Raw genomic sequence first — 12,246 nt, 5'->3', positions numbered from 1 at the left:
AGAGCTCTGCGTTCAAGCCCTGGCTCCAACACTGCCCAGTGGTGTGAACCTTTCCCTTTGGGCCAGGCTCAGATGAGACTGCATGATCCCTGGGACGCCCTTCGGATTCAGACTCCTGAGAGGGGCAGGGGACAGGCCAGCCTGTCCTTCCAAACTGAAATTCAGAGAGGACGGCTACAGTGAGTGAACTGACCTACAGCCCAGGGTGACTGAGTCCTGTGACCAGACTTTAGCTCAGGCCATGATGGCAACATGGGGAATTTCAAACAAGGTCAGCTTGGGGCAGAGGCATCTGTGTGCCTGCCAACCAGGGACTGAGGTTCAGATGAATCAGAGAGCTGGGAGCCCTGCAAGTTCACCCTCGTCACGTCGCGGAGCTGCGTGTAACTCAGAGGACAATTTCCCCGATCGATTCTTCCTTCTGAGCCCGGAACAGCATAACTTCTTTCTCTCCTGCTCCCATTTTCCTTCTCCAAGTCCCAGGAACTTATTCCCTCCCCTTCTCCCACTTCCCAAGCAGATTCTCAGTGATAAATGCACTTGCTCTCTTGCACACACTTCCCCTGTTTTTTCTGGTGACCAGCCACAGCATTGGCTCAGGCTTTGGGAAGTAGGGTGTGGGGCATGGGGGCAAAGTTCACAAGCTGGTCCCTGTGGCTGTCCCGCTGTGTCACGTGTCTGTGCAGGCAGAGTCCTGAAATGAGCATGGTGAGCTCATTTCTAAGAGGGACCCATGACTCCTGAGCCACTCAGGAGCACCATTGACTTTCTCTGGCCCTCCCTCCAGGGTCCAGGGGAGCATCCAAATGAAAGAGACCTTTGCTGAGCACCTACTAGACAGCAGGATCCATTTTTAGAGAAGACAAAGGATCCGGAGGTCAGTCCTAGCTCCTGCTTCCACAAGGAGAGACAGGGTAAGGAGGAAAGCCACTATACCACCATGCGAGGATAGTCACAAATTCAGGAAGACTTCAAATGAAGGAGAAGTAGCACTCAGTGGGCAGCTCATAGAAGTCTGTGATGTGATAGAATAATCATGCACATCGTGTTTATTATTATGGTTATTATCATAGCCAACCTTTACCAAACTCTTACTATGCTTGAGGTACTCTGCTACACCCTGTATACTCCCTTATTTCTTCTCGACGAAAGCCCTTTCCTCTTAGATAGCAGCATTTTGTAGATAAAGGACATGAGGCTCAGAGAGGTTAAGTAACTTTCCTGAGGCCTCTCAGCTAGTAGATGATGAGACCTGTGGTTTCCGTACAAGTATGGAGGTGAGGCTTTCCCATGAAGGATAAAGAAGGACAGCTTGGAGTGGCAAAGCATGGCATAGTTGTGTTTCGGCAGGGCCGATGATGGGAGGGGGGACAGGCTAAATGGGTAAGGGGCACTAAGGAATCTACTCCTGAAAGCATCGTTGCACTATATGCTACCTTGGATGTAAATTTTAAACAAATAAATTAAAGTTTAAAAAATAAACGCATAGTGCTTGGTTATGTTCCAGACACTGTTCTAAACACATGTTAAGTTATTCATTTCTTCAATTCTCATACAGTCCTAGAAGGTAAGTACCTTTACTCCATTTCACTGATGAGAAGACTGCGGCACAGCTCTGTGATGTGGGTTGGCCAAGTCCTCATGGTAATGGCAGAACCAGAATTGAGTCTAGGTAGTTTGGCGACAGGGGCCAAACTCTGAACCCCGACATTCGGTTACTTTTTATTCTGATCTCCAAGTGAAGACTCTGGCACGCCTTCAAGAGAAAGGGAGATCAGAGCAAATCATTTCTAAAGCCGCACCAACCTAACACCTTTTGATTCAGTGGAAATCAGCACGTGGTTAGGTCTTCGGCTGTGACTTATCAGCGGGCTGTTAAACACACTTTGCTGTGACACAAATATGTCTGTTCATTTCACTGAGTTCTGGCATTGGCTCGCCACTGCCCTGCCTGTGAATTGGGTGGACCCGCTGACACACTGCAGGGCCCCAGATCTTCACGTAGAAACTCACAGATATTGCACCTGCTTGCAAACCTCTTACCCAGTGGGATTGTGAAAACAGCACCCAATCTAAGCAAAAAAGTGAGCTGGGGAAGTGACTGTGAAGATTCGGGCTGCAGGGGTACGGTGATTCAGCGGGATGTGGCTGGGACGGAACACTGTCCCTGACTGCTGGCCATCGAGTCAGAGGCTTCAGTTTCCTTAGCCAGGAGGGTGAGACAGATGATTGGCTGGTGGCAATGGGGTTACTTGAGTGGAAGAAATATAATCTTTCTAGTGGCCCAAATAAGAAAGGCTCTGTATGGAAATACAATCTCAAATTCCCTAGTTTGTTTAAACGTTCAGATGGGATATAGCGAATTTCACTTTGCGGATTCCCTGGTGGGAAGGGAGTAGCCCAAGTAGTGGAAAGCGCACTGGCTTGGTGTTGGGGCATCTAGTTCCCACCTTGCTTCTCCTCCCAACTAAGTGAGAGACATTAGGTGAGTCATGGGCCCCCTTGGCCTCCGTTCACCTGTAATGATAATCTTTTATGGGGTACCTGCCACGCAGGAACTGTTCTCAGAGCTGGAGACACATTATCCTATCTAATTCTCATAGCGGCTTCATGAGGAAAGAATATGATTATTGCCATTACCCAGAGGAGGAAAAGGAGACTCAGACAGGGGAGGGAACTTACCCAAGGTCATAACTGGCCCACGGAGCTGGGAATTGCCTCTGGAGAGCCCAACTACCTCCTATGTGCCGATACACAAACCAATTCCGCTCACGTCCTTATAGAGAGAGGGTCGGGTTGTCTGGATATACCATGTACAATTCTATTTAGGACATTTGTGCCAAACATGGTCCTTCCAGTAGCAGAAGGTGGATTTGCTCAGCTCTGGGCTCTGGACTGAGCCCATCTTTGCTTCCACATTTCAGTGAAGCCTGGACGATCAGGCAGGGCTCCCTCATTGTCTTCACCATAACAAGCATGGTGCCTGACCCACGGTAGGGGCTCTGTGAATATTTGCCAAATGGATGGATGTATAGAAGAACAATTACACCTGGAAGGAGCAGCGGAGCGGCGGAAGTGATGGGCAACACGAGGGACGCAGAGCAGAGTCAGCTCCCTGGGCTGTGAGCTGGCCCAGGCCTTCTGAAAGTTGGAGATCTTCACTAGGAGATGAGATTTGGCGTTTAGATTAAAAGCTGCAATGTGGCATGTGAGTCCCCTGGGACAAACAAACTCTCCACTGAGGAATCCCGAGATGGGGTGTCTGCCCCCGTGGAGTCTGCCTACTAAGAGAAAGCTTCGAGAGCGGGTTCCAATTCCACCTGCTCTCAGGGAAGTGGGGGAGCCTGTCAGCTGCTCAGGGCCGGGCTTTCCTGCTCTGCCTAACTTTTCCTCTAGCCAGTTGGGGTTGGGACTCTTACGTTCCCTCTTGTGTCCCCACCCGAGCTTTCCTTCCTTTGTAACGGGAAAACCACCTCTGGTCTTTTGTGCCATCCACTGCCCCTCACAGCCTACCCGTGCCCCCGGGGTCCTGTCCTTGGCTAGGTGACATTTATCTTTATTCAGATGAACACTCTTGATGGGGTGGTCTTGGGTATTGGTGTGCTTCACCCTGGTCAGATAATCACCCTTCACTGTGGCCCTGAAGACATGGCTAATGATGGCACTTTTCCGCCCTAGGATAGGTTTGTGGGGGAAAGAACGTTACGCGCTGCAATGATAACAGCCACCGATACAATTGGCAAACTACTTCCTCATCCTTTACCTCACTGATTGTCCTGTGCGAGGGCAGTGGCGGCGCACTGTGACACTGTGAGAGGAGAGCTTGTGGTCCCTTCTCGGCCACTAACTGTGCGACCTCTGTCTCACTTCTTCTTTTTAGTGAAGAATCACCCCAGGGGGTGATTCTGGGACTTCTTTGGCTTTGACCTTCCTCACATGTAGGTAGTAGAAGCCAGGTTTTACAGAGAGCAAACAAGGCATAGGTGCTGCGGGCCATTTGGAACCCATAGCATTCTTACACGACTTCCTTAGGTGGCATTCTTACCACAGTCTTACATCCTTGCCTTCTGCGGCTTCTCAGTGTGTGAGGTGCCGACGTGTCTTGAGACAGACAGAACAGGGGTTGTTAGTGTGCTCATTTCACAGACAAGACTCCGAGGCTCAGAGAGAGTTAATGCACTGGCTGGGGTCACACAAAGCAAAACGGAGGAACTGGGATTTAAACCCAGGCCACAAGAATGGCCAACCCTGCCTATGGGGTGGATGGAGTCTCTTGGGAGGTATTGGTGTGCGGTGTGTGTGTGTGTGTGTGTGTGCACGCGTGCACACATGCGCACACTCCCCTGAGACTCAGGGCCAGATTGGCTCCAGGGAGTGATAGCTGGGTTCTGAGGTAACTCCACTCTGGAAGGATCTGGCTACCACTTCTCCCTCAAAAGCCAGCCCCTCAGACACTGTGCCAGCCTGCCTCCCCTCCACCCCCGCTGCAAACCATGCCTTGGCTGTGGCAGTTGTGTGCCTGGTCTTCTCTGTTCAACCTTCCAGATTCATTCTTCCTCTCTTCTCTTCTCTCTATGAGGCTCACTTTGTGGACATCAGTAGGTTCCCATGTCCTCTGGCTTCTGGTTGGACTCGCTGATTAGGTGAGCGGAGGGCGGGAAGAGGGAGAAGTGAGGCTAGGTCTCCCCATTTCCCCCTCTCTGCTGGCGGTAGGCTGGCCACGGCTGCTTGTGTCACAGCCATCTCCTGCAGCTTCCCAACACAGTTGCCGATTCCGGTAACTGCCTCTCTCCTTACCCTTTCAGCCGGAGGACACGTAGTAGCTCCCAGTGGTTGTTAGCCCCAGGCTGCATCACCATCTCTTGATTTTCCTTAACCCTGTCCACACCTCTATAAATTATGCTTTAATTAATCTCTCTTTGGTCGGCCTCTCTTGAGTGTGTCTTTCTGCTTTGTCCCAGGACTGTGGCTGATAGAACACGTCTCATTCTTCCTTGTCTCTAGTCTTTTACTTCTTTTTTTTTTTAATTTCTTTTAATGTTTATTTATTTTTGAGAGAGAGAGAGAGACAGAGCGTCAGTGGGGGGAGGAACAGAGGGAGAGGGAGACACAGAATCTGAAGCAGCTCCAGGCTCTGAGCAGTCAGCACAGAGAGCCCAACGTGGGGCTCGAACCCACGCACCGTAAGATCGTGACCTGAGCTGAAGTCGGATGCTTAACCAGCTGAGCCACCCAGGTGCCCCACCTAGTCTTCTATTTCTTAGAAACATTTATGACCACAGGCTTTTAACACGAAGGTCTGCAGATATTGTTCCCCGTAATATTTAACTGGATAACAAAGCTGAGCTAGGAGAAGCAGCCAAGGGTTGGAGTCGTGTGGGGGTGTTGTAAAGGGCACCAAGTCTGGACCCGGAGGCTGAAGACCCAAGTTCACTACCCAAGTTCACTAGCTGTGTCAGTTTACCAAGTCACTTGGTCCTTCCGTTAAATAAATCATGAATCATGTTTGCCTCATGTTCCCCATAAGCTTCTTGGGAAGACCAAAAGATACAAAGGCACTGGAAGTAGTCTATAAATGCTGAAGCATTCTCTGAGCATTAGGTATTTCTGTTGTTGTGTTCATCATAGGCAGCATATGGGCAAAATCCTCAAAAGGCCATGTGCTTCATTTTCCAATGCACTCAGTTTTCTGTGTCACTTCTGTGCCTCCCGGATTAGAAGAGCTGGCATTTGTGGAATCCAAGGCTGATGTCCAGGGAGGATTGGCCAAGCATGGTCCCGCATGAGCGGAGCTAAAAATACCTTTGACTTCAGTGGGAGCATCTCAGTCCCAAGAGGGCTGGGCCTAAGGGACCAGGACTATGTGAGGGAAATGACGTCTGTCATTCATCTGCTAGGGTTACCAGAGGGCAGGGAGAAGGTGGCTGTCATAAGGCCAACCTTTTCAAGAGCCAGTGGGAACACTGGCTTGACCTATGTGTGTGTTAGGGCGGCAGGTGGGTTGGAGAGGATGGTACCTTAACATTTTGTACTTTTCTGTTAGAGTGAAGGATATGGCTTAGAGCTCTTCCTCATGGCCACGTATCTCAGGAATGCTCCCAGATGGCCTTATGGAGATGGTAGCCACCCACAAGCAGAAGGGGGTGAGGAGGAGGTAATTCTAGGCTTTTGGCTTGGAGCGGAGTTCAATCCAGGGACGGAGAATCAAATGCAGCAGCTTTAGCTTAATATTTCCTGGAATGGGGTCTGGGGAGGCTCATTGTCTCTCTATCCTAAAGATCAGTGGTTTTAAAACCAATTCTTAGAGCTCTAGACCCTTGCTTTGCTAATGTGGTCCGCGAATCACCAGCATCAACGCCAACTGGGAGCTTGTTAGAAACGCAGAATTTCAGATCCCACCCCAGACCCCTAAATCAGAATCTGCATTTTAACCAGATCCACTAAAGATTCATATGGACATTAAAGTCTGAGAAGCACTATTTTAGAATCCCTCTGAAATGCCTGAGGAGGCAACCCGTAGTTGCTCCCTAGTTATATATATGTGGAGTCCCATAAAAGAGAACATGTGAAAAAGGGGTCCATTTACACTTTAAAAAAGAAGAAACCTCTTCCCCTCCTTTTGGTAGAAGAGGAAATTCTGCTGATGTTAGGACCCTGCTCCTTGTCTCTTCTTCTGAGGCCAGATCCTCACCCCTCTGCCTTTCCCCTGAGCTCTTCAGAAGTCTAGCACAAGCCTAGCGGGAGGCTCCATAAATCAGGGGTTCTGGTCGGAGACCAGTGGGACCTCACAGTGTTTCCCAAGCCACACCGTTCCCAGCTCCGGGGGTCTAGCCTTGACACGGCTGCCTGGTGAGACACTGATGACAAAAAAGTAGCTTATGGTGACCCGGGAGTTTAGGGCTCAGCTTGGTTCTTTGAAAGGAGAAGACAGAGGATGTGGAGCTTCCTCCTCTGCAGGTAGAATTATGCGGGGAGCTTAGTGTTTGTTGTATGAAGAACAGCCTGGCAGGAGCTGAGAAGAGATAAGTCTACTTCCAGCTGGGATCTGGGCACAGCCTCAAGGTAGCAGGCTTTCAGGATTTCCAGCGGGAGTGCTTGGCGGCCTGCAGCAATATCTTTTGGGTTTCAGTTTGCTGCAATTATAAATATCTGTGATTTGCATTTCCTTTCCATCCTACCCTAGAGGATGTCAATGCATTCTGCTATTGCTTCCCCCTGCGCCGCCCTTACACGAGTCCCGTATTGACAACATTCATGCCTTCCTTTTTACAGAAGGGGAAACTGAGGTTCCCCATGCATGGGTGCCATCTACATCTGGGCTGATCTGGAACTGGGAAATTCTCGAAGGAAAACTTTGAACACTGGTTCCAGGCTTTCTGGCTTATACTCTAGCCCCTCCCGTATCGGAGACAGAGTGTGTATTTCATAGACTTTCCTGGGTGATAGGAGCATTGCACAGTTTGAATCCATAGCAGGTGACACGCAGAAAGATTTGGAGCAGAAGCCACAGCTTTTTCACGAAGAGTCTCCCTGTGGTTTAGAGAGACCTGAGGCACAAACCTTGGACCAGCTTGTGACTCAAGATACTTGACTTATCTGAGTCTCAGGGTTTTTTTTTTATTTCTTTGATTTGAAAATGAGGATACTAAGATTATTTACCACCTAAGGTTGTTATGAAGATGAAATACACGTCCATATAAGATGTTTATTGGAGAATTGGCCCCTCAAAGCCCTTGATGCTTGTCAGCTCTTAGCTAGTGGAGGCAGTCATCCTTTCTCCCACTGATGCCTGAGGAAAAGGAAGAAGTGTGACAGGCAACCCCACATTTGCAACTGAGTCTTTCTTTTGAGGACATCAATGCTCCGGATCTTAGGAAACGGTTATCCAAGATTTTAAACATCATGTGTAGAACAAATGGGGTCTGATGCAGTCCACACTGAGTTTTTCCTCGGTTCTAGTTATGTAACTATTCACCAGTAATGCAGTAGTTCAACAAGCCCAGTCTCTAGGCCAGGGGTTTCCATCCTGACTTCAGTTGGGAGAGACAGGGGATGTGGGGTAGAAGAAGGCCTGGCTTGAGATCCGCAGGACCTGGGTTTGTCCTCTGATTCACCTTGAGACCATGGACAATTCAACCTTTCCCTTGTGCTTCGGTTTCTTCACCCGTCCAAGGAGGAGACTGATCTAGGAGCTTCATACGGCCAATCACCTGAGATCTATTGTGGACAATAAAGACCTCTGAAGCCATGCTCTGTGGGCACTACATTTCTCTCTTTTCTCTCCATCTCTACCTGTCCTAATGAATGGGGTCTGAGTTGAATGAGAATAAGCTTATGAAATCATGTTTTACATATTCAAAGTGGTTCCATACTCACTTACCTTCTTCTAGCTTCACAAACAGCTCAACAGAGGCAGATAGGGTGAATGTCATAATTCCTATTTTATTGACAACAAAATTGAGGCTCAGAGAGAGAAAGAGACCCAAGGTCGCTTTGCTCACAGAGACAAAGCCGTGCCTTTGCATTTCTAGTTCGGATTTCCTCTGCCGGCAACTCCCAGGACCGGGCAGAGAAAAGATATATGGCCGGGTTGGTTCCCCAGGCCAAAATGAGTCCCTCTTGATTCTGCTTAATTTCCCTTCCCTGCCCAAGCTCTGGCATCCTCCTCACTCGGCCTCCCAGTAAGAGAGTGATGTGGAAAAGCCAACTCCAAGGTGAGTATTCTAGATGAAGTGCGCTGAGGGCTGCATTTTACCCCTCCGCACATTCTCCTCCAACCTGTGCTACTGTCCTTGTCCGGGCCTCACCATCTGATCGGGAGCATCCATGTGAGGCCACGGGAGACTTAACTCAATTATTCTCAGAGGACGCAGCAGACGGAGGCCTGAACAGCAACAGCCTAGGCCAAGTGTGACAGGGAGGCTGCTGGGCTGCACGGTTGACCTGCTCCAATGGGTTGAAGACAAGTAATTGGGCAGAAAGTCATGCACCTGGATGATGAAAAGATAAGCTTCCAAAGAGGGGGGCAGGGAAGGTAGTACGACACCTGCCATGAAAATGGGTGTATGAGTTTTTGAGGAGAATTAGTCAAGGAGATTTGGAGGCATTTAAGCATCTCTGTTGAAACATTTCTCACTCCCATTCCTTCCCTCCGTGTTCACCGCCACCACCCTCTTGCTTCTCACCCAGAAGGTTGCAAATGCCTCTCAACTGGTCGCCCTATTCCAGTCTCCTCCGGCTCCATTCCACCCCCACATGGATCCCAACCTACCTGTTGAGCCATACCCCTCAGCGCCCCGCCCGAGCATGTAGTGCTGCAGATGAGTGAACTACTCACTCTGCCTGTTCCGGTACTTTTCCATCTCCAGGGCTCTGCTGTTGTGTTTTTCCTTCCGCTCAACACCCCCTGTGGGTGCAAATCCAACGTTATTCTTTCAGGGCCTCTTTAGCGCCACCTCCCCTGTGACATCTTTCTTGGTCTTGCCCTCTCCCCTCTCCCGAGGGAGTGACCCCTCACGCCCGAGTGTATATCACACCTGATGGTTTGGGCTCCTCTGTCACGGCCATCTACCTGGTATTGTAATGACCTCTGTGCGTGTCTTATCTCCTCTGCTAGACTGGGATCACCTTGCAGTCAGGGAAGGGGATCACTTTCAAGTTTGCGTTCCTCAGTCTTGGCTGCTTTTTAGTTATTTGATGAATTAATAAAAATGTAAGTGAATGACTGCTTGTTAGGACAGGAGACAGAAGGCTTCTAGCTTCTAAGCTTCAAATAAAGTCAACCATAAAAGCCAAATTAAACTGATGATGTTGTTTTGAGGCGTGTGTTGAGGGAAATGCAAATAAATACATTCAAAGAAAAGTGGATCAAAAAGAAAAGAGCCTGGCATAGGCTGCAACCCAGGGGACCAGGAAAATAGGAACAAGGGAAACAACAGTGTTTGTTTTATGCCTGGTAACAGAAGTCAACAGAAGCTGGAAGAAGCATCTTAGGGTGGGACCAGATGAATCATAAGGCTTCCAATTAACCCTTACATGGACTAGTATGTCTTCTCCATGATGGAAGCATTGGAATGGAGAATGCCTAACACATTAGTGGCCATCAAGAGTTGTTGAATTCATCCACATTTTAGTGTTTACCTCGAGTTGGTCCAGTGAAGACTATTGATACCGGCAAGACCCAATCCTTGCTCCCCCAAAGTTCACAGTCCACTTGGCAAAAGGTGTCATGGTAGCAAATAATCCTGACAGAGCCCATCGTCAAATGTGCACGTGTGTGTACCTATATATAAGAATGCGTATGACACGTGCCATGGGGCTACGGAGGAGGCGACAGGTAATTTTAAGTAAGGGAAGGGAAAAGCAAGAACAACAAAGGGGAAGATGCTTTGGAGAACACATCTGAGAAGCAGAGGCTTCAAGAATGGGCCAGATTCTCCCCAGTCTCCAGAAGCTGTGTGTGAGAAGGCATTATTTCATGAGTTCAAGTCAGGAGGTTGTGCAACGCAAGGCAAACCTGCCCGGGTCAGGGAACAGGGGACTGCAACGCCGAGGTTACTGACTGCCCAGTGTTTGGGTCTTAGAATGACTTTAAAAAAAAGTCCACTGTTTTGTGTGTGTCCACATGTGTGCATACGTATGTCTGTGTATGGTAAACAGGAAGACTGAATAAGACTATGGAATGGAAGACCCTACTGGAAAATGAAAAGGACTTCCTTCTTACCCAAACCTGATCTTACCTGTGTAGGTAGAATGCGGGACAGAGTCCCTAAGAGGGGACAGGTTGGAAAGGGAGCCTCACCTCAGCCACTCTTGGTCCAGGGAAAGTGAAAGGCTGAAGAGAACGTGAAAAACGAGGGCCGTTTCACTCTCTGCAGCCCTTGTTTATTCATAGCCTCATCTGCATAGGTAAATCGGAGCGGTCAGCAGCACAGGAAGAGGCAGCTATCTCTGTGCAGCTGCGTGGAGAGACTCGGGTGGCCGCAGTGGTGGGGAGTCCCCGAAGCCACTCCGGGCTACCAGTGCTGCTCTTTGTGGCTGGGTGGAAGAAAAGAGGGAATAATGCAATGGAAGACTGTCAGAGAGGAAAGGGACCTGGCGTCACGTTGGCTAACTCCTCTTTCTTACATATTACATGTTGGGAAACCGAAGTCAAGAGAGGCCAGGGGTTTGTCCGTGGTCCCACAATCCGGGACCGTTGGGACGTTGACTAGAGCCCATGTCTCCTGACTTGAGGGTCAGCGCTGCATCCTGGGGTGGAGGAGAGAGACCGGTGCGGGAGATGACATGGGGTGAAGAGCCCCCCGGGTGCCCCATGGCACATGCTGGCACTCGCTCCTGACCGGCTGTTCTCTCAGGTCACCTTCTGTCTTTATTCTGCTCCCTGTCCAAGCAGCCATGCTCCCAGGGGCCACAGGAAGTTGGAGGGGTGGGGGGTGCTATGACTTCCACAAGAGAGACATTCGCAGTTTCCATGAAATGGGCAGGCTGTTCTTGTGTGTTTTCCTTTTTTCTCTAAGTTTAGTGGGACCCTTTAAATCTCTCTGATGTTGCTTTTGTGGGCAGAACGTTTACAGTCATCCATTATGTGGGAAGGATTTGAATGGCAAAAAGATGAGCGTTAAGAAATTGATGCCTGTTCCACGAATTTTATTTTACGTTTCGAAGAGATTAACCCCAGCTTTATTTTAGGTTTTTCAGGTCATCAAGGTGAGAGACAACCGTGCCCTGCTAAGAGCACTAACCTTGACATCAGGCAACCCGGGTTCAGTCGCCAGCTCGGCTGTTTCCAAACCTTTTTTATTTTCATCAAGTCAGTTTATTTCTTTGAATCTCAATTTTTTTAATCTTTATGATGGGGACATTAATAATATCTATGTTATTAATTTGCTTATTTAAATGCATTCAGCTCACATTTTTTTGAGCTTCTGTTACATGCCAGGTGATGCTCTTGAGAGTGATATAAAATCATGTACAACATGGCTGAAATCCCTGCTCCCTCAGAGTCTATATTATTATATAAACTATAATAAAGATTAAGTGGGATAACATGTGCTAATAAGCTTCGCACGGTCCCTGGCAGGTAGTAGCTGCTTAATAAATTATAAAGTTAGAACTCTCACAACATCAGGTGCTAGGGGAGCTGTTCTAGTTTTACTGGTGCCATTAACCAGCTGGGACACCTTGGGAATCCTCTGGAAACCTAAGTGCTTTTCAGCGCTGTTCCTTGGCTAATGTGACCTTCTT

At 48.9% G+C, this 12,246-nt stretch overlaps 1 long non-coding RNA gene across 1 annotated transcript; it reads right to left on the bottom strand.

Moving 5' to 3' along the window:
- Window positions 1-756: 756 nt before the first annotated feature.
- Window positions 757-4,102, bottom strand: LOC120233101. The gene is made up of 3 exons (XR_005528717.1): window positions 4,046-4,102; window positions 1,576-1,756; window positions 757-1,015 (listed from the first exon to the last, which is right to left on the bottom strand). It is a non-coding gene; the product is annotated as an uncharacterized LOC120233101 (long non-coding RNA).
- Window positions 4,103-12,246: the final 8,144 nt, after the last annotated feature.

The sequence above is a fragment of the Hyaena hyaena genome, unplaced genomic scaffold (assembly GCF_003009895.1).
Source record: "Hyaena hyaena isolate Hyena2069 unplaced genomic scaffold, ASM300989v1 scaffold_84, whole genome shotgun sequence".
Classification (NCBI taxonomy): Eukaryota; Metazoa; Chordata; class Mammalia; order Carnivora; family Hyaenidae; genus Hyaena; species Hyaena hyaena.
Note: the sequence above shows the minus strand (reverse complement) of the source record. Positions and strands in the feature narration are given on the sequence as shown.